Here is a 26,267-nt window from a genome sequence, read left to right on the forward strand (position 1 = left end):
CCAGAGACACAGGGTAATTCTCTGGGGACCAGGATTCAAATCCCACCATATTGAATTTGAATTCAATATAAATATCTGGAATTAAGAGTCTAATGATGGCCATGAAACCATTTTTTTTTGGTCATAAAAAACCCATCTGGTTCACTGATGTCCTTTAGGGAAGAAAATCTGCCATCCTTACCTGGTCTGGCCTACATGTGACTCCATACCCACAGCAATGTGGTTGACTCTTAGATGCCCTCTGAACAAGGGCAATTAGGGATGGGTAATAAATGTTGGCCTAGCCAGCAACACCTACATCCCATGAGCAAATATTTTAAAAAATCAGTGGAGGTGCTGTAGGAATCTGCAATGGAAGTATAAAATGAAGGAATGGATGCATGTTATGGTTCTTGCCTTTTGTGCGATTGTGTAGAATGGGAGATAGTGAATTGGCATTGACCCGTCTCTCCATTTTTATTTTGAGTGACTATAATAGTGATGTAAACAGGCTGCCTATTCACTAACATCTATTTTACTCTATTGCACACAGTCAAAATCTACCACTATGGCTTTAAGTTGGGGGCTGAAGTCCTCATTAAATTAAACTCCATCCCACCCTCTCCAGCCCTGTTATGTACAGCACACATTGAGACCAATCTTCCAAGCTCACAATCCTGCCAGGAGCCTTTCCCACAGGGAGCAGGCAGCAGAAATTCAGGCATGTAACATATGGGTTTCTCGCAAGTTAAATCACACAGAGCACACACACTTGCATTATACCAATAGCATGAAATCGATACATTCTGACTATATTTTATGTAAGTTTTATATATAATAAACATATTGTGTAGAAATGTCATCTGTATCATATATATTATGGATGGAACTAATGAGGAGCTCTAATGTTTCCCATCACCCACTCCTAGCAAGCCAGTACACTTATGTAAAATTGGGGCTATTGTATATATTGCATCCACATTGAGTACATTATAGGGTGCATGTATCATACACAGAATATAATGTATAGTTTATGTATATGTTTCTACTGCTCCTCTAGTTATATAATGGGTGTAGAAGTGGATTTATATAACTGTGGGGTTTGAGTGACATGTTTATTTATCTATGTAACTACAACACCATTGTAAGGGTAGATTTGCTTATGCTGGTGTTACCTCCCCCCGCCCCTCACCACACCCCCCCCTTCAGTTATAATGGACCCCCACCACCTGGTTTCAGTCAGCCGGGGTGGTAGGGGGGGAGGCAAAATTCCCCCCTATAGCTCTCCCAGGTTGTTTGAGGAACTTCACTGAAGAAGTTGAGTGGTTTGCTGCGTATGGGGAGAGTCTTGTGGAATGTGCTCAGGTACTCAGGCTCTGAAGAAACTCTGATAATCCACCTTTAAATCTCCTCAGGGGACAGATTAACCTGACTGAAAAAAATACAACAAAGATTTACTTTGACAGCAAAGTAGTGATGTTGAGGCCGAAAGACACCTGGCTCTGTCCTGAAGCCAGAGGCCTGTCATTTACTATCTGCAGCCGATGGCTTAATGATCAAGGTGGGCACCTCAGGGCAGACCCCTGGCACAGGCAGTACCACATGATCGGGGTGCAGGATGGCTAGGACAATGTAAAAGGGGTTTTAAGTAGCACAGAGCATTAACTAATGTCTCCCGCTCTCTTTCCTTTTCACCTTCCCTTCCTCTTTTTTTCTTTCCCTTTCTTTAGCTGTCTGCTTTGCACTCAATCTGCCTCTTTTCTCCCATATACTATTTTGTTCTAGCTGCTTTCCTGCTGTTACTTTCAATCTCTTTCTTTCTACTCTCTGGTTCTATTTTTCTCTCCCCCCCCCCTTCTCCATTTTGCCTTTTCCTCTCCTCCTTATCCCTTTCTGTTTTTCTTCTCTCTGTTTCCCCCTCTCTTTCTACTTTTGCTTTCTCCAACTTGCCTCACTTTGTGTTTCTCTTCTTCTGTCTTCTACCTCTGCTTTGTTTCACTCCATTTTTCTCCGTGCATGTCTCCCCTTAATTGTTGCTCTCTCTCACCCTCCTGTTTCTATCATTCTTTCCCCCTCTCCCTTTTCTCCTTTTCTGTTTCCCTCTCTCTCTCTCCCACACACACATTCCCCCTTTCTCTCTGTCTGCGTTTTCCATTTCTCTGTTTTTCCCTCCCTTCTCTCTCTCACACACACACACACACACATACACAAAATACACACATTCCTTTTCTCATCTCCACATGTCTCTTCCTCACTCTACCACTCCTTCCAGCACACACACACACACACACACACACTCACAGACACACGCCTGGTGCATCATCAATGCAGAGCAATCACAGACAAGTCGCAACAGAACAGTTTGATAGCCGAGAGCTTGTGGGCTGGACTGAAGCTTCAGCCCGTTCCCTGATACAAGTGGAGAAGTTTAGGTACACCACTGTCTGCTCACTGCGATATGTAGTTAAAAGCATCTCCAAAATTTTAAACCTCCTCAGCATGCTGTGGCAAGCAGACTGGCCCCCTACAGGTTACTAAATTATAATTCAGATTTCTTTAACCTGCTGCCTTTTGCCAGAGACATGTTTCTCTTCATTTATTTCTTGCTGATAGATTTGCCTAATCATTTGTGGGCTGCACCATCAAAGAAAAATGTGGAACAGAAATGTGGGCTACCCAGGCAGCAGTGGACTGGTCATGTATAATCGGGTAGGGTATCATCCTGAGTGAGGGGCATTGGAAGGGGTACCCGCATGATGGAGGGTAATAATCTGCGCAGGAGGAAAGAGGAAGACAGGGAGGAAAGGATGGAAAGAGGGCGATCATGATATGAGGAAGGGGAAAGTCTAACATGGCACAAATGAGAGAATGAATGGAAATAGCAAGGAGGGAAAATGGGAAGATAGAAAAATGGATGAAAGGAAGAAGAATGGGGAGAGAAAGAATGAGGAGAGAAAAAGGAGAGATGTATGAGTGAGGAAAGGAGGAATAAGAGGGAGAAACAGAATGAGGAGGAGAGAAGGAATGAGAGGGGGGAAAGATAATGAGAGGGAGTCAGGATTTGTGATGTAGAAAAAGAAATTAGGAGAAAGAGAAGGAAAGAAAAGACTAAATGAGTGAGTGAGTGAAGAAAAGTTTGACCAGAGAGACTGATGAGGGAAAAGAAAAATGGAGAGAAAGAAGAATGAAGGGAGAAGAGAGGGGAAATAGCAAAACAGTGAAAGAGAGAGAGAGAGATAGAGTGAGAGAGCGAGCTGTGGAATGTGTTTGCACTCGCTGGGCCGCATGTCCATATGATATCAGACTCGACCTTGCTTGTCAGCTTTGAATAATGTTGCTGGTTCCTCAGGTAGATTTTCAGATACTGAAACCGTAGATTCTGACCATGGGTGAACTTTAGCCGGGTTCAGCGGCATTTAAAGTGGCTAATGATGAATTTAGTGCAAGACTGTAGCCTTTGTTCAGTTTCCACATCTGTTTTCTCTTAAAGCAGCGTAGACTGAAATAATGTTTTTCACCCCTTAGTCTGTGATGGCTATAAATTATTGAGGAGCCACCGTTTGCAAACAGGCAAGTGAAAAGTCAGTTAACTTCCTCACTGTGATGTTCTTCATTAAAGCGGTAAATGCTGTATTTAACAGTGTCCCTCCTGACGGCAGCTGCGTTAGGGGGAAAGGCTTGCGAATCGTGGGCTATCTGAGTGTCACGTCAAACTCATAAGGGGCGGGATCTACAACTTCAAGTTTTGGACAAGTGGCATTTGAAGGCATTTGGAGGCTGCTTCCCTGACCACCTTGGTAAGTCCCCCATTTATTTCACGTTTTATTACCAGATTAACTAACCCCAGTGCTTTCCTTCAAGGCTCAAAACATTCACGTTTTGAATATACAGATATGTTTTTAAGCCTCAGGTTAATAGCAGTGCAGCCCCGTTAATAAGTGTTTGTTTGAAAAGTGTTGTTCAGGAGGCTGTTAAACCCCTTTGCGTTTGTCAGTACTGAAGGGCAATGAATGGATAAAGGGGACGGTCGGTTAAAGGGGACAGTTGGCCGTGTCCGAGGAGGAGGGACCGCTGTTTGTGATCAGTCGCTCCTCACTGTTGCTAAGTGAGGGTTTTAGTCGGGTGACATTGTCAACTATTATATGGGATCCAAAAACAACACAGGTTGCTTCAGTTACAGAAAAAGTCATTTAGCAGCAATTTCCTCTGAAGAACAATTTGCCCTTAATGGACCAATTTCTGGACTATGCAGCAGTGGAAAAGGACAAATCCTCACAGCAGCGGGAAGGGTTGAGAGAGGGTTTGAAGGGGAGTCACAGCTGACAAGCAGCACAGTTGAACTGGTGAAGGAGACGCCAGGGTGTGTATAGGCTGTGCTCCCCAAGTCCCTTCACTTCATCCCCTATAATGGAAGTTGTAGTTTGTGCTTTCTTCTGTGGGAACTAAATCGTTAACGATAGAAACAATTCTGCAGAATTACACAATGCTGCTCAGCCTTGTACTCCGTCCGGTGGAGCTGTGAGGGAGCTAAATGGGATTGAGTCAAATTAGAAGGACTATGATTCTGGTTAGAGAGAATGTGAGGAGTGTGAGGGGGATGTGAGGGAGATGAGGGAGGTGAGCGGGAACGTGAAGGAGGTGAGGGGGTGTGTGAGGGAAGTGAGGGGGAATATGAGGGGGGTGTGAGGGAGCTGAGGGGGAGGTGAGGGGGTGTGAGGGAGGTGAGAGGGAGTGTGAGGCAGGTGAGGCAGCTACATGGGATCGAGTCAAGTTAGAAGGACTGTGGTTCTGGTTATAGAGGGAATGTGAGGAGTTTGAGGGGGATGTGAGGGAGGTGAGGGGTGTGTGAGGGAGGTGAGGGGTGTGTGAGGGAGGTGAGGGGGAAATGAGGGAGATGAGGGGGTGTGAAGGGAATGTGAGGGAGATGAGGGAGTGTGTGAGGGATGTGAGGGAGGTGAGGGGGTATGAGAGAGGTGAGGGGGAGTGTGAGGGAGGTGAGGGGTGTGAGAGAGGTTAGAAGGTGTGAAGGAGGAAAGAGAGGTGTAAGGGAGGTTAGACGGAGTGTGAAGGAGAATGGGGTGGGATTGCAATCTATAGACTGGAGAAGTTTGTTAAAATGCCTGTTTACTCTGTGATATGTGACAGCCTATTTGAAGTGAAAAAAATGGAAATGGTAACGAGAATATTGATCAGAATTCCATTGTTATATTTCATACATCTCAGTAACCAGCTGGAACAAATCTGTGGGCTGTAAGAGAATGAGTTAGCACAGGGCACTAATTGGAACATATCCAAAATCGCTACAGTGACGGTCAACAGCTAACCTCCAGACTGGGCGGAATAGCATGGTCTAACCCACAGAAAGTGGGCAGGGTTCAACTGGATTCTGGACAGAAGTTTGTGGTTGTGTGGATGATCAGTGTTCTCACTAAAAATTCCATCTCCCTCCCCAGCTCTCAGGCTGAGCTGGACAGTTCTCAGTCTCAGCATCCTATTTGACCCTGCACTGAATTTCTGCTACCTTCACCTCTCCAATGCAATTACCACCTTTTTAACCACCTCCTTAACATCATCTGTCATTGTACATGGCTTATGCATTTGCAGAAACCCTCATCCATGTCCTTGTCACCTCCAGACTTGACTATTCCAATGTTCTCGTACCCAACCTCACATCTTCTCCCAGAGCATCGTTAACCTTTGGAACTCTCACCCACAGAGAACAGCGGAGGCTGGATCATTGAATATATTCAAGGCTGAGTCACAGATTTTTGATCAACAAGGGAGTTAAGGGTTATGGAGGACAGGCAGGAAAGTGGAGTTAAACCCACAATCAGATCAGCCATAATCTTATTGAATGGCAGAGCAGATGCGATGGGCTAAATAGCCTACTCCTTCTCCTTTTCTTATGATCCTCAACCCTCCATAAACTTCAACTCCGTTACCTGTATCCTATCCCACACCAGGTCCCACTCACTCATCTCCCCTGCGCTGGCTGTCCGAGGATACTCCAAAATCCCAACCTCTGTAATTTCCTCCAGCCCTATAGCCACCTCCCCACCAGCCCCCAACCCCCTCAATAACTCTCCATTCCCCCAACTCTGGCCCCTCAAGCAGCTAACTGCCCCCCCCACAACCCCACCATCCCTGTGCTCATTGGCGGCTATGCCTGGGCACCATGCTCTAGAACTCCCTCCCCAAATCCCTCTGCCTCCCATCCTTCTCAATTGAAACCCACCTCTTTGACCCCTTCTAATCTGTGAAGTGCCTTTTTTCCCACGATGAGGTTGCTATAGAAATACCTGTTGTTATATTTGTTTATGATTGTGGCAGTGAATATGGTGGTGATGGTGACATTAATGATTATTGTAATTGGGGGGAGTGAGGCTGCACCCATCCACAGGGTAAATTGAAGATTTGGGTGCAATCTGCCCAGAGTATTGGGGCAGGCGGATCTGAATGCCCCCATCTCTGTCGCTGATGGCCAAAGCTCCAAGGGACACCCGTGTGATGTACCTGAGGTTGCCTGGTATTCGTGGAACTGTATCCCAGCAAAGTAGGAGAGAGGGGGGGAAGAAGACAAAATGGCAAGAAAAGGAAAAAATATTGTCTGCGCTGTTGTGCAGACAGATGTTGCTGGGTCTGTGTGTAAAGTGTTCGCCTGGAGCTCACAGATGAGCTTCACTCATTTCACCAATTAATAATCTCTGTTTGCCTTAATGGATTTTTGGAAGGTCATTTTCCCTCTCCTGTCTTCCACTCCTCCCCCCCCCCTTCTCCCCCAGCCCCCTCCCCTTCCCCTCCACTCCCCTTTCCCTCTCCTCTCACCCACAACCCCACTCCCCCTTCCCCACCCCCCCACCCACCTGCCCCCCCCACCCCCGCCATTCCCTCTCCTCTACTTTGTCACTTTCCTTTCCCACAGTACCTCTCCTCTCCATGCCTCTCTCCTGCCCAGTGTCTCTCCTCTCCCTCATTTCTTTCCTCCCTCCCCCTCACCTCTTCTCTCACCCATTCCCCCTCCTGTACCTCCCCCTTAGACCCTCCTCTCCCTGGTCCGCCTCCCTGGATTGCAGTTCAATTTTCCCCCCACTCTACGCACACACCTGTAGTGAGCGGAAAGCTGGCCAAACCTCGAATTATCCAACAGCTCATATCCCACCTGAGATACCAAAAGTGCCTTTTGTCATGCCTGCATTCCCCCCTGCCTGAAAGCAGTTTAATGCTGGATTTCTTTCCTCTCAGTTTATCCTTCCAGAAAGTGCTAACTCATGCTAGGGGAAGTCTCCAGAGAACCAGCTGGTGTTCAGCCTAAACCGTAGTTTTTGCCATGTTGATGGACTTTAGGGGGTATCACACTCCACCTGACATCCGGGAGAGGTCTCTGTTTGGTAATCCAGGGTAGGATCTTCACTTTTCTCTCACCTTCTGTCCTGGCAATGTTAATTATTGCTGAATCTGCTGATGAAGGTAATAGTGCTACAATGGTCCTCATTGGGCCTCAACCGAGAATGGAAAAAAAAAATCAGGATTCCCAGTCTCAATCACCATCCAGTGGTCACTAATAGAAAGTATGAAAGCTTGAGTGTCTCCTGAAGACAGATCAGGTTCAGATGTGATGCCCCATCCGGTCGAATTGCCTGCTGACATTCACTGTCTAGTTTTGCACTCGCACTTGAACTCTCAGCTGAGGTAATGAGGGATTTGGGGCCAATGGAATTGTTGACAGGACAGGAAGGGAGAAAATTGTCAACTAAATAAAAGTTACAACAAAGGAAACTCTAAAGCAAAAGCTCAGGAATCAAATTGGGAATGTCTTACAACAGATTCATGAAAAATGTTTCCATTTTCGCTAAAGCAGAGTTTCACCGGAGTTTAAGAAAGACTGCAAACAACTTTGAAATTAAGCTGAATAATGATTGTTTCAGTATGTGACTTTTTATTTATTCTTTCATGGGATGTGAGTGTAACATTTTGCCTATCCCTAATTGCCCTTGAACTAAGTGGCTTGCTAGGCCCTTTCAGAGGCAGTTAAGAGTCAACCACATTGCTGTGGATCTGAAATCACTTGCAGGCCAGACTGGGTAAGGATGGCAGATTTTCTTCCCTCAAGGACACTATTGAACCAGATGGGTTTTTGCAACAATTGACAATAGTTTCATGGTCATCATTACTGAGACTGGCTTTTTTTTAAATTCCAGATTTATTTATTGAATTTAAATTCTATCAGCTGCTGTGGTGGGATTTGAACCCATGTCCCCAGAGCATTAGCCTGGGTTTCTGGATTACTAGTCCGGTGACATTAGCACTACACCCCCATCTCCCCCTGTGTTAGTCCAGTATCTGATTCTGAAACCACAGATAGGCCACCTATCTGATAAAGAGTCAGTCATGACTCAGTGGGTAGTGCTCTTGTCTTCTGGGATTGAAAGTTGTGGATTCAAGTCCAATTTCAGAGACTTAAGCATAAACTGTAGGCTGACTCTCTAGTGGAGCACTGCGGGAGTGCTGTGCTGCCGGAGGTAATGGATTTCAAATGTGATGTTAAATGCTCTCAGGTCAATGTAAGAGATCCCGTAGAACAATTTGAAGAAGAGTTTGAAGAGAATTACCTCCCAATATCGTGATCAATGTTTATCACTCAGCCAACATCACTAAAACAGATGATATGGTCATATATTCATTGCTGTTTGTCAGAGCTTGCTGTACACAAACTGGCTGCCCTGTTTCCAACATCGCAACAGTTCGAAAAGTACTTAATTGGCTGTAAAGTGTTTTTAAACATCCCAAGGTTGTAGAAATGGAACCCGAACAATGTGGTACCAAAACATCAATGCTTCCTTTCTCATTGGATCTCCCCTTCTTCCCACAGTCTGTGACTGGTTGAACCCACACCCCATCCACCAATATTCCCCATTACACTGACCCCAAAATCCCCATTACACTGTCCCCAATATTCCCCCATTACACTGTCCCCAACATTCCCCATTACACTGTCCCCAATATCCCCATTACACTGTCCCAATATCCCCATTACACTGTCCCAATATCCCCATTACGCTGTCCCCAATATCCCTATTACATTGTCCCCAATACCCTCCATTAAACTGTCCCCGATCTCTCCCAATACACTGTCCCCAATATCTACCATTACATTGTTCCCAATATCCCCCATTACATTGTCTCCAATATCCCCCATTAGTCTGTCCCCAATATTCCCCCATTAGTCTGTCCCCAATATCCCCCATTACACTGTCCCCAATATCCCCCATTACACTGTCCCCAATATCCCCCATTAGCCTGGCTCCAATATCCCCCATTAGTCTGTCCGCAATATCCCCCATTACACTGTCCCCAATATCCCCCATCAGTCTGTCCCCAATATCTCCCATTAGTCTGTCCTCAATATCCCTAATTACATTATCCTCAATATCCCCCATTAGTCTGTCCCCAATATCTCCCATTATCTGTCCTCAATATCCCTCATTACACTGCCCCCCATATCCTCTATTACACCGTCCCCAATATCCCCATTACGCTGTCCCCAATATCCCCATTACACTGTCCCCAATATCCCCATTACACTGTCCCCAATATCCTCTATTACACTGTCCCCAATATCTACCATTACACTGTCCCCAATATCCCCCATTACACTGCCCCCAATATCCCCCATTAGCCTATCTCCAATATCCCCCATTGGTCTGTCCGCAATATCCCCCATTACACTGTCCCCAATATCCCCAATACGCTGTCCCCAATATCCCCATTACACTGTCCCCAATATCCCCATTACACTGTCCCCAATATCCTCTATTACACTGTCCCCAATATCCCCATTATGCTGTCCCCAGTATCCTCTATTACACTGTCCCCAATATCCCCATTACGCTGTCCCCAATATCCCCATTACACTGTCCCCAATATCCCCATTACGCTGTCCCCAATATTCCCATTACACTGTCCCCAATATCCCCATTACGTTGTCCCCAGTATCCTCTATTACACTGTTCCCAATATTCCCATTACACTGTCCCCAATATCCTCTATTACACTGTTCCCAGCACTGAGCCCATGGTTCACTTTCTCATTCTCATTAAACAGCTCAATGGGGAAGGGAGCAACAGCCAAGAACGGGTCACTTTAAATTAACATTTCCGTTAACAGTTTTGTCTGCCTTGCATCCAGGAGGTAATTTATTGAACAGTAAACGTGGGTCTGCACTGGTAAACTGCATTCCACCTGAAAAGGTGGATTAGAGACAAAGAGCAGCATGAAAGAAAGGGAGCGAGTGTGGAGTTACTGTGTTTGATTACTGACTGGGAGATTTGAAACAATGGGAAACACAAAGAAAATGAGAGGAAGAGAGAAAGGGAAGAACATAGAGAGAAATGGAGGGAAAGGGAAAGGAACAGACAGCGGGAAAGGGAGAGGGAGAGAGGGAAAAATAAAGTGACGGGGTGAACAAGGGAAGGAAGTTTACAAGAATGGGAGAAAGAAAGACTCAAAGGGAGGTCAGTGGTGAAAGAATAGCTGGAGCAAAGGGAGGGCTCTGGAGAAATAGATAAACCAATAGAGAAAAGTAAAGGGTTAATTGATCCAGCACTTTCAGAGGAGAGCATGGGCTGGAAAACGAGCACTACACATTGCAGTCTGGTCTCAGAACTGTGTCCCCCTCAAGTGCAGCTCACTCTAGGATCCGGAATCAGGGAATTTAACCTCAAGAGAAAGAACTGATAGCAAAGGAGCAAGTGAGAAAAGCCAGAGCCAGAGACAGACAGAAACGAGAAGCAATATATCTGTAGAAAAGCAGAGAATCAAAAACAGGCAGAGAACAAGATATATGGTGTAGACAAGTGATGGAGTTGTGGGGGGGGGGCACAAAATATAAGGTGAGAGAGAACCAGACACAGAGAGAAAGGCTAAGAAACTCGCACTGCAAAACCGAGAGCGAGCAGCGGGGAAAGTGGGGGCTGGGGGAAGGAGTAACAGTTCCCACAGCTAAACAGAGCGAGGGAGACAGAGAGAGGCCGACTGTGGTGAAAGTGAGACATACATTCCAGCACCCAGCAGGAGGTAGTGTCTCTGCAAGTACTGCACGGATTGTTCAGACCAGCCCGCATTAATGCAACTGTGACCAGGCAGTAGAGATTGACTTGACAAAGCGTATAAGGCGGGCTGGGTGGGTGGAGGGGGTTTTGTGGGGGGGTGGGGGGGAGGGGGGGGGGAGGGGGGAGTGGGGTGGCCGTGGCTGGGGAGCTTTAGGGCTGTCACCTCAGTGAAGACCCCGAGTTGCAGCACAGACACCTAGGCTGGAGAGAGTTAGAGTGAAGCGAAGGCATTGTCAGGAACAACCAAGCTTGGGATTTAGAAGTTTAGGAATAATTAAATTTTAATGATCTATGGGAACAAACTTTTCCCTGCATATTAAAATGTTTTGATGCTTAAATCCCAAACAGTGTACCAGCCAATACAAGGACCATGGAAAGTTGGCACTGCCAGTCTTCCACTAGGGCTCATTTAGATCATGCATTTACATTGGAAGGAATATAAGAACAGCTGTAGACCATTCAGCCCCTCAAACTTGTTCTATCATTTAGTTAGATGATGGCTAATCTGTATCTCAGCTCCGCCTCCCCTTAGTTCCATATCCCTCAATATCCTCACATAACAAAAATCTATCAGTCTCATTTTTTGAAATTTTCATTTCGCCCAGCTTTTTGGGTGAAAGAGTATTTTTGAAGCAATTTTATCACCTGCAGCTCCACACTGGGAAAGTAATGATGTAAAATTTGCCCAACTGTCTAAACTATACAGGAAACAGTGCATTGTCCTTAAGGCAAAATTTACACTAAAGTTACTCAGCTCATGGAAATGAGTGCAAGTTGGAAGGGTCATGCATTTCTTTGGAAATGCAGCACAGCTCACCATGTAGCGATGAAGAAATAATTGCATCTGTATAATGCCTCAGGACATCCCAAAGCGCTTTATAGCCAAAGAATTATTTTTTTAGTGGCTGTTATAATATAGGAAACACAGCAGCCAATTTGCGCACTGCAAGATTCCACAGACAGCAATGAGGTCATGGGTGGAATTTTACGGCCCTGTCGTGGTGGGGGTAGGGGCTGGCGAGACGTTCAAAAGTCCATTAACTTCGGCAGGACCGTAAAATCCTGCCAGCATAAAATTCTGCCCCGTCCATTTTAGGGTTGACTGAGGAATAGATATTGGCCAGGACTCTGGGGCGAAGGTCCCTGCTCTTCTTTGGAATAGTGTCATGGGATCTTTTACATCCCCTTGAGAGGGCAGACCAAGCCTCGGTTTAACATCTCATCCAAAAGATGGCATTTCTGCCAGTGTGGCACTCCCTGAACCAATATGGACTCTGGTGTGGAACTAGAACCCACAACCTTCTGACTCAGAAGCGGATGTTATCACTGGTCCATAGCTAGAGGAGTATAAGGTTGGTCCACAAGTACCAGCCATCTTGACGAGTGGTTCTCCACTGGTTGGAGGCACAGGTGTCCTCTCCAGGATGTTTCTGGACAGCCCCTCAGAACAGGAATGAGTGGGAAATTGGTGTACAATAATCCCAGCCTGTCTGCTTGATCCAGCTGTGGGAAGCTATTGAGAGAGAGAGAGGGATAAGGAGAAAGGGATTAACTCAGTGGCTGGAGACAGAAATCAACGTTTGAGTTTTCAGCTTCTTTTATTGCTCAACAGAAATATTGGCTTATAAAGTAATTACCGGGATGGACTTAACTGTACCAAGTTAGGAGATTTAGTGAAAGGCTGATTGTCTGTCTCTCAAAGGGCTGTGAGAAGCAAGGTATAATGCAGGGAATCTCTGTAGGGTGCAGAGGATGAGGTGCAGCTGACCTCTCTGCGCTTGGCTAATCAGCTTTTCGCTAACGGGATTTGAGGATTGTGGCAACTGACTTAGCTGCGAGTTTCATTCTTCAGTAATTGTTCGGTCTGTCCCATGACAGAAACTGACAAGGTGGCGTTCATTTGTCTCATTCACGGACAGTTTCAGGTCAGACAGCTAGAGCCTGCAATCAGGAGATTGGCAGTGGATCTGACAGGGGCCGGTAATAAATGAGACGGTTACTGTACCAGAACATAATTGGGACTCTCTGCTGTTTGATCCTCGGTTAAAAGATTCACAAAGAAAACATACATGCCTTTTTGACCGAGTTAATAATCCCTGCCCCAGCAGGGAAAGTTTCACACTGTTAGCATTCCCCGACTTACTCAACAGAAAGTATTAAACACCCAGAATTTATCCCACCAGAGACCAACTTTGCAAGGAAAACAAGTTCAGAGATGCAGTCAGTTTCATGCTTACATTGAAAGAAAGACTTGCATTTCTCTAGTGCCTTTCACAATCTCAGAACATCCCAAAGTGTTTTCTCATCAACGATGTAATTCTGCAGTCTATTCACTGTTGCAATGTAGGGAACATGCAGGCCTAATTTGTAGAGCCAGTTCCCACAAACAGCAGAATGATAATGAGGAGAAGGTCTGTTTTAGTTCCATGAACACTGGCTCCTGTTGCGGTCCCAGGATTGCTGATTCCTCTTGGGTTACACTTCCATTAGCAGTATCCGGCAGATATCACAGGACAGTGATTGGGAACGTGGAACCCATTCTGCTTCCCCGCTCTCTAACTCAAGGCCAATAAGATCAATTGTAGCCTCCCACCCAACTGAAATCAGCTAACCCAACAGAGACTGGTGTCTGAAGTAAGCTAGTGGCAATCCGTCTAGCCAAAGCTGTTGCACCTTCTGTGTTCTATAACCTTTACTGGGCTGGGCTAACAAGTTGGTCACTAGGATACGTGCTATGACTATGACTAGATTGAAATGCAACCGAGCTTGACCCTATGACTTCTCTCAGTATTTACTCTGTACTCCATTGGTGTTTCATGTGAGGTAAGTCTTGGGTTGGCTAAGGAATTCTCCAGGTTCTTTTGACTGCCCATGCTTGATTGGACGTGGATTTCCTGGGACATAGAAAATAGCACAGGCCTCAGCTCTAGCATACTTTCTGCCTAGTTCCAGGGAGTTAATCAATCCCTGGGATGCAGATCAAGTGATGGACAGCAACTTCAAGATGACAAGAGACATCAACACCTTGGGATCACTCCTTGATGTTCCTCAAGGAAATATTAATGGTAGCTCAGGCCATCAGCTCTATCTGAGACTCTGACTGCAGCATTCAGACTATCTGCTGTCACCGCAACACTGCCCCTTCATTTACCATGTCTGTGTGGACGTATCTGGGAGTTTGTGAACTCTCTTCAGATATTTGAAGAGTGTGGAGTATATCAGAATGTTTCAGTGAGGGGTTTGGGGTATATCAGAGAGTTTCAGTGAGGGGTGTGGGGTATATCAGAGAGTTTCAGTAAGGGATGTGGGGTATATCAGCGTGTTACAGTGAGGGGTGTGGAATATAACCGAGAATGTTACAGTGAGGGGTGTGGGATATATCAGAGAATGTCACAATGAGGGATGTGGGGTATGTCAGAGTGTTACAGTGAGGGGTCAGGGGAAAATCAGGGAGTGTTACAGTGAGGAGTGTGGGATATATCAGAGAGTGTTACATTGAGGGGCGTGGGGTGTAGCAGAGTGTTATAGTGATGGGTGTGGGGTATATCTGAGTGTTATAGCAATGGGTGCAGAATATATTAGAGAGTGTTTTAGCAATGGGTGCGGAATATATCAGTGTTATATCAATGAGTGTGGGGTATATCAGAGAGTGTTACAGTGAGAGGTGAGAGCATACCAGAGAGTGTTATAGCAATGGGTGTGGGGTATATCAGAGAGTGTTATAGCAATGGGTGTGGGGTATATCAGAGTGTTATAGCAATGGGTGTGGGATACATCACAGTGTTAAAGCAATGGGTGTGGGGTATATCAGAGTGTTATAGCACGGGTGTGGGATATATCAGAGTGTTATAGCAATGGGTGTGGGGTATATCAGAGTGTTATAGCAATGGGTGTGGGTTATATCAGAGTGTTATAGAAATGGATGTGGGGTATATCAGAGTGTTATAGCAATGGGTGTGGGGTATATCAGAGTGTTATAGCAATGGGTGTGGGGTATATCGGAGTGTTATAGCAATGCGTGTGGGGTATATCAGAGTGTTATAGCAATGGGTGTGGGGTATACCAGAGAGTGTTACAGCAATGGGTGTGGGGTATATCGGAGACTGTTATAGCAATGGGTGTGGGGTATATTAGAGACTGTTATATCAATGAGTGTGGGGTATATTGGAAACAGTTATAGCAATGGGTGTGGGGTATATCGGAGACTGTTATAGCAATGGGTGTGGGGTATATCGGGGACTGTTATAGCAATGGGTGTGGGGTATATTAGAGACTGTTATAGCAATGGGTGTGGGGTATATCGGGGACTGTTATAGCAATTGGTGTGGGGTATATCGGAGACTTATAGCAATGGGTGTGGGGTATATTAGAGACTGTTATAGCAATGGGTGTCGGGTATATCGGAGACTGTTATAGCAATGGGTGTGGGGTATACCGGGGACTGTTATAGCAATGAGTGTGGGGTATATCGGAGAATTACAGCAATGGGTGTGGGGTATATTAGAGACTGTTATAACAATTAGTGTGGGGTATATCGGAGACTTATAGCAATGGGTGTGGGGTATATCGGAGACTGTTATAGCAATTGGTGTGGGGTATATCGGAGACTTATAGCAATGGGTGTGGGATATATCGGAGACTGTTATAGCAATGGGTGTAGAATATATCGGAGACTGTTATAGCAATTGGTGTGGGGTATATCGGAGACTGTTATAGCAATGGGTGTAGAGTATATCGGAGACTGTTATAGCAATGGGTGTAGAGTATATCGGAGACTGTTATAGCAACTTACAAGGACCATACCACAGAATTCTAAGGGTAAATTTGACAAATGTCACTGAACATCAGGAAGTCACAATGTTACCTCAACAATTTTGATGAAAGTTACCTGTTTGGGATAGCCTGCAAATTTTTCAAGCAGCAATGGACCTTGATTTTTTTCCCTTGTTACCAAATTCAGTTGTTTTGTGTTAAATGGAAAGTTTATCACAAACCAATCGCTTTCAGAATTAGGGGCCTGAGATATTTCATAACAAACATCCGGAACTCAGTGAATCTCAGTCACCTTCATCAGTGCCAGCACCGGCAGGAATCCTGGCAGATCACCCATGTGCACCAGGGTATTTATTTAGTGCCCATTAGCTCACATTAGGGATGGCAAAATGCAACTTGTTTCTTTATCCTGCCTCTGACAAGTGATTGGAACAACAATCATAAAAAATACATAGTTCCTTTTATCATCTCTGAATGATTTCTTTTGTGAAGTATTTTTGGACTACTGCCTATTGTAGAGCCAAGAGCTCAGATGGTGCAGGTACCAGCAGGATCAAGAGGAACTGTGGGCATCCAGCCACACTGCTGCACCAGGGGCAGAGGTGGGAGCTGCTGATAGTGCAGTTTGGGAATGCGCTTAGTTAAATGTGGAAAAGTTACTGAGGGAAAGGGTGGAACCCAATCATCACATTAACCCTATCCTGTAACTCTTTTTAAATGAGGCTCTCGGTGGAGAATCCCAGAAACAGAGACTACATAGCCCATTGCCCCTCGTGCTGACTCTCTGAAAGAACTGCCCACATAATCCCATTGTCTTCTCTTTACACACATCGTTTTCAATTTTTTCTTTAGTAAATATTTCTCTATTTCTCCTTTGAAGGCTATTGTGGATTCTGCTTGCTTCTGGTGTAACATTCCAGGTAGGGTTTTTTCAGGTAATGTATCCCAGTTAGAAAGACTGAGGTAGGATTTTCCACCCAAGATATCCTGGGCAGTGTTTTCCAGGTAGGATATCCCAGGTAAGATTTTCCAGGTAAGATTTTTGGAGTAGGATATCCTGGGGAGGATTTTTTAAATAGGAATTTCCAGGAAGGATATCCCGGGTAGGATTGTCCTGTTCTTGTGTCTACAAGTAATGGGGTGATTTGGGGTGGGCTCCCCTGTGTCCAGGTGATCCAATACACCCAAGGGCAGGAGCAGGAAAATCTGTCTCTCTGAACTCAAACAATCCCACGTAAAATTGTCTCTCCACTTACTTTGTGATTTGGAGATGACCTTAACTTTATGCCTGGAGAAAAATCATCAGGACATTAAAAAGATTGGGTTTTTTTTTTGTAAATTTCTCTCTACCAGATATAAAAATGGTGAAAATGGGGAAAAAAAAGGTTGTTTGGCTGACAGTCAAGCATCATCAATTGGCTAATGAGTCTTTTTATTTTCCAATTGGCGTAGGAAGGCAGTACATCACAAGGATGGATGTGTTGGCCATCGAATGGCTGGAACATGGGGACAAGTCATATGATTGAAACCTCCAGGAACACATTTAATCATAGTTGGCAACCCTAATTGGGTATCTTAATTGAGCCTTTGCAAGATGGATCTTGCAGGCCTGTCCCATGGACTCTGCGTGAATAATTGGCAAAGACTTCAATTGAATATTTCCTTCTTTAGTGATTTTTGGAAGTACATCTTTGAAAGTAAAGCAATTGTCCCATGCAACTTCCTTTTCTTTCCCCCAATCTCTGCCATCACCTTCTCTCCCAATCTTTCTAAAACCACCAAGTCTGGCGCCAGGAACCTTATAATCCTTCTCACAAGTGTCTGTCTAGATTGTAAATACTGACTGGCTATTCAGCTGTGGAGAGAATCTCAGCTGAGCCCAGTCCTGCCTTAAACATCCATGTACTTGCATGTGAGACAGCTCATTGAATGATAATTTGAGAGAACAAACTTCAATTATATAACTCATGACCTGAGGCCACCTAAAAGCACTTTATAGACAATGATGTTATTTTTTATTTATTCTTTCAGTAGATGTGGGTTTGGGAGGTTCTTTTGATGAAGCCTTGGTGAATTGCTGTAATATATATCGTAGATAGTACACACTGCTGCTGCTGTGTGTCAGTGATGGAGGGAAAGATTGTTGAAGTTGGTGGATGGGGTGCCAATCAAGTGGGCTGCTTTGTCCTGGATGATGTTGAGTTTTTGAGTGTTGTGGGAGCTGCACTCATCCAGACAAGTGCAGAATATTCCATCACACTCCTGACTTGTGCTTTTTAGATGGTGGACAGGCTTTGGGGAGTCAGGAGGTGAGTCACTCGACACCGAAGTGTGGAAGTGTAGGACCAGCAGAAAGCAGGTCCAGAGCGTGTTAATAGTTGGAGTGGATATCTTCCACATATGAGACTGTAACTCTCTCCAAATCCAATCTAAGAAAGCTGATATAGATCACTTGGTTGCCTTTGAAGCCTCTCAATTTTACCAAACTATTCTGGGGGGAGGACGGTGGGGGCGGGGGGTTGTTACAGGAGCGCAGGACTCGGTGAAAGGGAGGAGATTAGACCTCAGTATGTTTTTAAGAGTTTTTAATTACTGACATGGCAGAAAGCCAAGCTGTGCTGGCCTGTGATTACTGCACCTCCTCCCAGAGAGGTATTAATCACAGAATAGCTTTCACAGGGCCTGCACGACAGCATGCTGGCAAACACTGCTTTATGCTTCAGGGCTGAGATCATCAAACTTTAACCCTGTAACGGCCGGTTCGAATTCTGCACTGTCTGTTCCATTCCATTCCAGGAATATTCTTGTCAAACTTCTCAAAACTTCCTTCTTTTGTTCCTCAAAGGCACAGCTATCCGATCCTGTACAACCCTCCTCTACCCCTTCTCATCCCCTTGTTGCGTTTAGGAAACATCTCGGTATCTTCTAACCTTCCCCAGAAGGTGAAAGTTATTGGAACTTTGTGTGAAAAGAAAGATTTGTATTTATCAAGTTGAGGGATGCTGCGAACCAAAACATTCAGGAAGCTACGAGCTGTCACTGCTAGTACAGACCCCTCAAACTCTGTCCTAAAACATGCCTCGGCCCCTAAAGTTCAGAGGAAGCATCCCTTACTCCACCAGCGTAACCTGTTTTTCCCATTGCTCAACCATCCTGGGGCCTCTCCACTTGGGATTGCCAATCAGGCAATTGCCCTAAATTTTGAGGAGGTTTGTGGCACAGGCCCTGTCCATGTAAACCTGCTTTGAGACTATCCAAACTCTTCGGACCATTAAAGCCAATAGTTATGGGAGACTGACATACCATCATTGATTCCAGGTCACAAAAAGCGCCAAAATGCTTCCTCCATCTTCCTTCTTTCCTACAGATCCAAGCTTGGCATCATGTAACCAGCCTTGCTGCTTTCTAGCACAATTCATGTGCACTCCATGCCGTCATGGACTCTACCCGTCTCCTCTCACAGCCCATGTACACTCTTCTCCTTCTTCTTCTCCTCCAGGTAGCATCTTTGTTTATTGGAGAGCCATGATTTTACTATGGGGCAGGGCAAAGAGGCAGGCCCCAAGTCTACCTCAGCTGGAAGGGAGATCAACCCCTCCAACGCAGTTGGTGTCATTCTGAACCACATTCTAACTGGCCCCCTGCTACATGTGCTCTACCCATCCATTAAATCTCCTCTCACTGTCCATGTACGCTCTACCCTGCCACTGAATCTAATATTCTGGGAGAACAGGGAGTGTTAAAATCTTAACACTAGCTACCACTCAGATCCCTCGCCTCGATGTTTTACTGTTAGGAAGAACTTGGTGTCTTTAGTGTTACAGTTTTTTGCTTCTCGTACCAGAGAATTAAGCTCCTCTTAATATCTCCTTTATAAAAAAATGAGATTGGCACAGACTGGAGAATTTTGATCATCCCCAGCTGGCGTATACACCAGCCTCACAGTGCTGAGTCCCACACACCAGGAAGGCCGTAGTTTCGTTTTCAAGTATGTGCTGAACTCATTCGGGTTGGCATTCGAACAGTTGCAATCGGCCTCAGTACCGTGTGCTGTGCAGGAGGAAACAAAATGCTAGCTGGGCAGTGCTGATTGTGGCTCACAGGCCCCTTACCTCCTTTTGGAAAGTGCCCCTGCATGTTCACATTTGGTGCGACCAGATCTGAGCTGTGGGGCCCTGCGTGGTCAATTTGCTGCTGATGTTCACTCACTGAACTCACATGAGGATTGACCACTAAAGAAAATGAAAGGAGGGACTTGGATTTATCTAGCACTTTTCACAACACCAGGACATCCCAAAGCACTTCATGGCCAATGAAATACATTTGAAGTATAGTCATTGTTACAACGTAGGGAATTTACTCACAAATTCCCACAAACAGCCATGTGATATTGAGCAGACAATCTGTTTTAGTGATGTTGGTTGAGAGATAAACGCAGGTCAGGACACAAGGGAAATCTCCTCCGCCCTTCTTTGAAATAGTGCCATGAGATCTTTTATATCCACCTGAGATGGCAGATGGAGCCTTAGTTTAATACCTTATTCAAAAGACTGTAGCACTCTGATGCCAGTCTCTGGAGTGAGGCTTGAACCCACAACTTTCAGTGACAGGGGTGCAGCAGCCGAGCCACAGTTGAGAAGGTGGGGCAGAGTGGCAGAGCGACAGAAACTGGTGGAACCATGTGCCAACATGAGGTTAGCACAATCGAGCACGGGGCAGAGACAATGAGAAGGACAATGAGCCCCCGCTCCCCCCCACACCACACAACCCATCCGTTCTGGATGGTCAACTGGTGCGGAGTCTAAATCAGCATTCCTCTGAGATCAGTTCAGTCACATTCTGCAGCTTTTAACGTGAGGAACATGCCTGAGCCCTGTAAGTACTTTATTTGTAAGGAGAGATGAGCTGAATGTTGTTGATGATTGATGGTATCAGCTGCCACTCCTAGGTTGCACTCCCCGGCCCCTTGCTACAATGATGGCACGGAACAGACAGGGTGATGTTCATGTAGCTCCTCGAATGGATCATCATCCACGTATTGAGTTGCATTCTTGCAGTTGTGGAGGTGGCTGATGAGAAACAGATTCATGTTTTATGAAGCGCAATGGAATCTCATATCTCTCTGGGTTGAAATCAAGGTCAGAAACTGTAATTCAAACTGCTGGTAATGTACCAACAAATCCTGTCATTTTTCTCAAGTTCGGGAACTTGGTTCAAAATGGGGTCTTCAACTTCACCTGTCTCCCATTGCTGGGAACGAGCTGCCTTACAGTTCCTTGAGTAAATGCTGGGCCTGGTGTGTCACACAGACCGGAGGCTCTCAGTTTCAGTCACAGCTTGGTGCTTGGTTTGTGTCAGTGTTGAGGTTTGCAGCCTTGACATATCCAGACTGGTTGGAGAATTATCCATATTCCCTGTTCTCGATCACTGTGAGGTGACCACTTGTGGATATTGGGTGGTAACAGAGTCAGGTGGGATTGTGATGTTTCCCACAGTTGACTGACCTGCTAATACTTAATGCCCAAACTCAATTGAGGAATGGCCTATGTCAAACCACGGGCTGAATTGGTCATGCAAATGGTCCTGTTCACTGGCCGGAGAGTTGGTGGCATCACTGCTGTGGCCCTTTCCAAGAGCCCTGATGGGATTTAATCCCAATCAGGCACTTAGGTGCCTACTACCGGCAACACAAGGATCCCTCCTCCAAAAGCTGCTGGTCAATCAGAGGCAAAAAACAGAATTACCTGGAAAACCTCAGCAGGTCTGGCAGCATCGGCGGAGAAGAAAAGAGTTGACGTTTCGAGTCCTCATGACCCTTCAACAGAGGCTCTTCATACTCAGCAGCACCACCAGAAGCGATGGTCATTGCTAGGATTGCAGCAGTCCCTGATAGAAGGAACAACCATGGGGACCATGGAACCCAGGATGGCCTAGTTGAGGCCAGTCGAGCAGGCCCTGCTGAGGGGGCGGAGGGGAGTCGATGGGGAGGGCAGTGGGGTGCACTCTTCCTGCGGAAGCTAGCCTTGCCACCAGTGGGGCCCTCACCATGTGGCAAAGGCCCCTCTGCCGCTGGTAGAATACTAGTGGCAGCAGGATGAGGCCCTTATTGGACACATAAGGGCTCAATTGGCCTAGGGGCAAGAAGCCCAACTTCAACCTTCCCCACCCCTGAATTAATTAGGGGAGGGAGTCAGGAACGTGATGGGCTTCTCACCCTGTGCCATCCCATCCCTGGAAGCATATCCCAGGCCAGGATATAAATTCCTTTGGCCCATGAATGGAAAGGAAGCCATAGAAAATGGAAACCTATGAATGATTTGGACAGTGGGAGTGGATATTATTGCATCGAGCTGTGTTATATCTGCAGCAACTCCTATCATCTGCCTGTCTCTCTGAGATACTCCTCAAAGCTCTGTCTGTGTCTGTGGAAACACTTAGCAGCATGTCACTTAAACCTATGCTGGCTCCATTTTCAACTTTGGGCCTTTTGTCTTTGTCATTGGTTTAACTGGAATGCTAACCAATCTGCCCATTGTACAGAGAACTGATTCCAATCCACATCTCTGATGCCTCAGCTCAGATGCTAATGCACCATGACAACCCCTTTAGAACCCTTGGCAGCAGTTTGAATGGTGTTTAAAAAGAAACACCCTACAAATAGTAATGTGCCCCAGCACCCCCACACCACCTGTCCCACCATTGAACGGTGAGAGAGGGAGACAGTAAGAGAGGGAATATGTGAGTGAGTGGGCAAGTGCGCATGGCTATGTGTGTATACGGTGTGTGTAAGTATGTGTATGGTTGTGTATGGTGTATGTAAGTATGTGTCGAGTGTGTCTACGGTGTGTGTAAGTGTGTGCTAGTGTGTGTATGTCCTTTAGGGAAAGAAATCTTCCACCCTTACCTGGTCTGGCCTACATTTGACACCAGATCCACAGCAATGTGGTTGACTCTTAACTGCCCTCCAAAATTGCCTAGCAAGCCAATGAGTTCAAGGGCAATTAGGGATGGGCAACAAGTGCTGGCCTTGTCAGTGGTGCCCACTTCCCATAAAAGAATAAATTCTTAAAAAGTGTGTGGAGTGTGTGTAAGTGTGTGTCAAGCGTGTCTACGATGTGTAAGTGTATATATGGTCTATGTAAGTGTGTGTGTGTGTGTGTGTGTGTGTGTGTGAAGTATGTGTATGCTTAGTGTGAGTTATATTCTACTGGTGAGAATATTGATGTTATTGGCATCTGGAAAAGATAGGTGGGAGCTGGACCTCATCGGCTATGGAAAGAACATGGAAAACAACGAGCAGTGATGAGCTAGCAAATTATTCATTAGTGACTGTGGCAGGCCAGCAACACATTGAGAGACAAGGAGCATAAGGCAGAATATTGTAATGTGCTAGTCATGGAGGTTTCCGTTGCTCAGAAATTGAGTTGACACATCAGGGACAAAGTAAAAGGAAGAGGATGGAAACAAATTAATGAAGGTGGTCAAGGATATTTTCATTGGCGACTTTTACCAGAGCAGTATCTGTGTTGGTTTTATGTTCAGGAATCTGTTATGGACCAAACCTCTTCTCAATCATTATACTACAACACCTCAAACAACCAACCTCTTCCCCTTCACCATCATTATATAGCAGCTCCATGAGCCAAACCACATTTCAGTCACTCCCATTGTCTGGAGTCCCAATGAACCAAACTCCTTCTCTTTCCCTCCCAGTACACAACTCCCTTTGATCCCATTTTCTCGGCAGATATAAAACGTGCCAAATGTTCAGCCTTTGCATTGAATAAATACAATTACTCCAGCTAAGGGTTTTGTAGAGGTTACAGCACAATATGGAAACTGGATCACGTTCATCCCTGGATGTTGTTCAATATTTCCCCACACTCTTGAGTTGAGTTGTTGAGTGACAGTCCAGCTGAGCTGTGACAGGATGATAGCATTTCCAAGCAGTTTTACAGGCTGAGTGTGCTAGTTTCCTCTTCCCCATCAGCACAGAAAGAGGCCATTTGGTCCATCTTGCACGTGTTAACTTTTTAGAAGAGTTATCCAATTAATCACACTCTGTTGCTCTTTCCTCAGAGTCCTGTAAATTTCCCCCCAAGTATTTATATAATTCCCTTTTGAAGATTGCTATTGTATCTACTGCCATCATCCTTTCAGGCAGTATGTTTCAGATCAGAATAACTCGCTGCTCAAATAAAGGAATCCTCATGACACCTCTGTTTCTTTTGTAAATCATCTACGGTGTTGCTGTATGAGCTCTGCACATGTTCATTCCAAGTTTTCTTCCCTGGACCCCTTATCTTTCCGAGGTGCTGCTGGCCCTCGAGTAGCTCACCTTATGGCTGTTCGTCAGTAGGCTGTTCAGCCTCATTTAGACCCCCCCTGATGTTTCGGTTGGTAACTGCACCGGATTAAGTTACTGAAACCTAGAGGGACATGGCTTCAATTCTCAGTTGGTCTGATCTCAGCATGGCTAAAAATGGGCCACTAGAATTGACCGTACTCAGCACTATCTGGGCTGGAAGGAAGAGAAACCAAGTAGATTCCCTCTTCTTGGCTCCAGGAGACATTGGGCTTGTTACCTTGCTCTATTTTCAACAAATTTCATTCATGGCTCAATTGTAACACTCTTGTCTCTGAGCACAAAATCTAGGCTGACACTCCAGTGTAGCACTGGAGTACTGTGGAGATGGTGGTATAGTGGAAACGTCACTGGACCAGAAACCCAAGTTCATGCTCTGGGGATACAGGTTCAAATTCCTCCACGGCAGCTGCTGGAATTTAAATTCAATTAATAAACCTGGAATGTAAAGCCTCAGTAATGGTGACCATCGATTGTTGTAAAAGCCGATCTGCTTCACTAATGTCCTTGGAAATTTTCCATCCTTACCTGGTCTGGCCTATATGTGAATCCAGACCTCACGGCATGTAGTTGACTCTAAACTGCCGTCTGAAATGGCCTTACTCAGTTCAAGGGCAGTTAAGCGGTTGGTAAGAAATGCATGACCAGATTGCTATTTAGTTTGTCAGGTCATGAAAGGTGCTGTATGAATGCAAGATCTTATGTTCAAAGAAAGCAGATTAACTGATTGTGCATCTCATTGGTGTTTGTGGGGAATGCTGACACAGAACAATAATGAGCGCACTTCAAAAGTACGTCATTAGAAATATGGCATAAACACTATCGGGCCAGTCGCTTTATCAGGCTGTTACTACTCACTGTGTAGGATTTCAGTTAAAGGCTAGTTCCTGGGTCAGGTATAGGAATGCAGTCTGCAATTGTCGAATCGTAACTCTAGCGTGAATCGCTGCCTTTGGGCAAGCCAGGGAGAAACGAATAAAATAATCTGCCAGCCGCTCAATCAGACTGCCGCTGGAATCACTTCCACAGGGCAGGTTGCTGCACTTGTCCCGAGGGTTGCCAACCCTCCAGCACTGCCCTGGATTTTCCAGCAATTAAAGATTCATCTCCAGGAAAATGCTGTGAGCAAACCCAGAAGAAAAATCTCAGGGGGATGAAAGCATTGTGTGGTTTATTTTTCATTTTCATTTATTAGTTACAAAAATATCGGTGATGGAGTTAACAAATGGGTCATTTGACTGGGTGGGGTAGTTAAAGGTGGGAGGTCATATGATGAAACCTCCAGGAATACATCCAACCATAGTTGGCAACCCAACTTGTCCCTAATGTCTGTCATCAGGAATTTCCAGCTTCCAAGCTGCAAGTTCCTGGCAGCTGTGCCGGTGTGTTACTTTAGAGTGTAATTAACTTTCTGCACTATGATAAGCCTGAGATTTCTTTTGGCGAGCAGCTGGAGCAGAGCCTCAGAGAAAAGGGCCAAGTAAAATTCCATTAACTTGAGGAATTCCAATTGGATGCATGAAGCAAACTGGACTGTAGTGTACACTTCTCAATCTCTGAATCAGGTGTATTGTGTGGGGAAGGGGGGCTGATTATTAGTTCTAAATAGAGTCTTGTGTTGATTTGTGCCCTGAATATACAGCAAATAGTGTTAGACATCTCAAAGGCAGAAAATAAGTTCAATTTGCTCCACCCCAAGCCCCCAGCTCCATGGAAAAAAAAAATAGTTTGGAGAGCTTTCCAAACTGGCCAATGCCTCTCTATTACTGAGGTCCTCCATCAGATAATGACTGAGAATGAGTTCTATAACTTAATGTAAGATGCAGCCAACAGTGTGACTGTTTTATGAGTGAGATAAGCAACACCAAACTGTGTTTATTGGTTGCGACAATGTCCCTTTTTAACCAATGGATTCAGATTATTGCCTCTGGGTCTTTAACTGCCTGTCACCTGTCAACACGGCCTTTTTTTTATTCGTTCATGGGATGTGGACATCACTAGCTAGGCTAACGCTTATTGCCCAACCCTAATTGCCCTTGAGA

General features: G+C 45.4%; 1 protein-coding gene across 1 annotated transcript in view; it reads left to right on the plus strand.

Annotated features, from left to right (window-relative positions):
* The window catches only part of cdon (cell adhesion associated, oncogene regulated), a 188,202-nt gene that overhangs the window by 22,141 nt on the left and 139,794 nt on the right, over positions 1-26,267 (plus strand). The window contains exon 2 of the mRNA XM_078531221.1: positions 3,621-3,776. The gene's annotated coding sequence lies outside the window, so the exon portion shown is untranslated. The remainder of the gene's footprint in view (positions 1-3,620; positions 3,777-26,267) is intronic.

Source organism: Cetorhinus maximus, chromosome 2, assembly GCF_964194155.1.
Source record: "Cetorhinus maximus chromosome 2, sCetMax3.hap1.1, whole genome shotgun sequence".
Classification (NCBI taxonomy): Eukaryota; Metazoa; Chordata; class Chondrichthyes; order Lamniformes; family Cetorhinidae; genus Cetorhinus; species Cetorhinus maximus.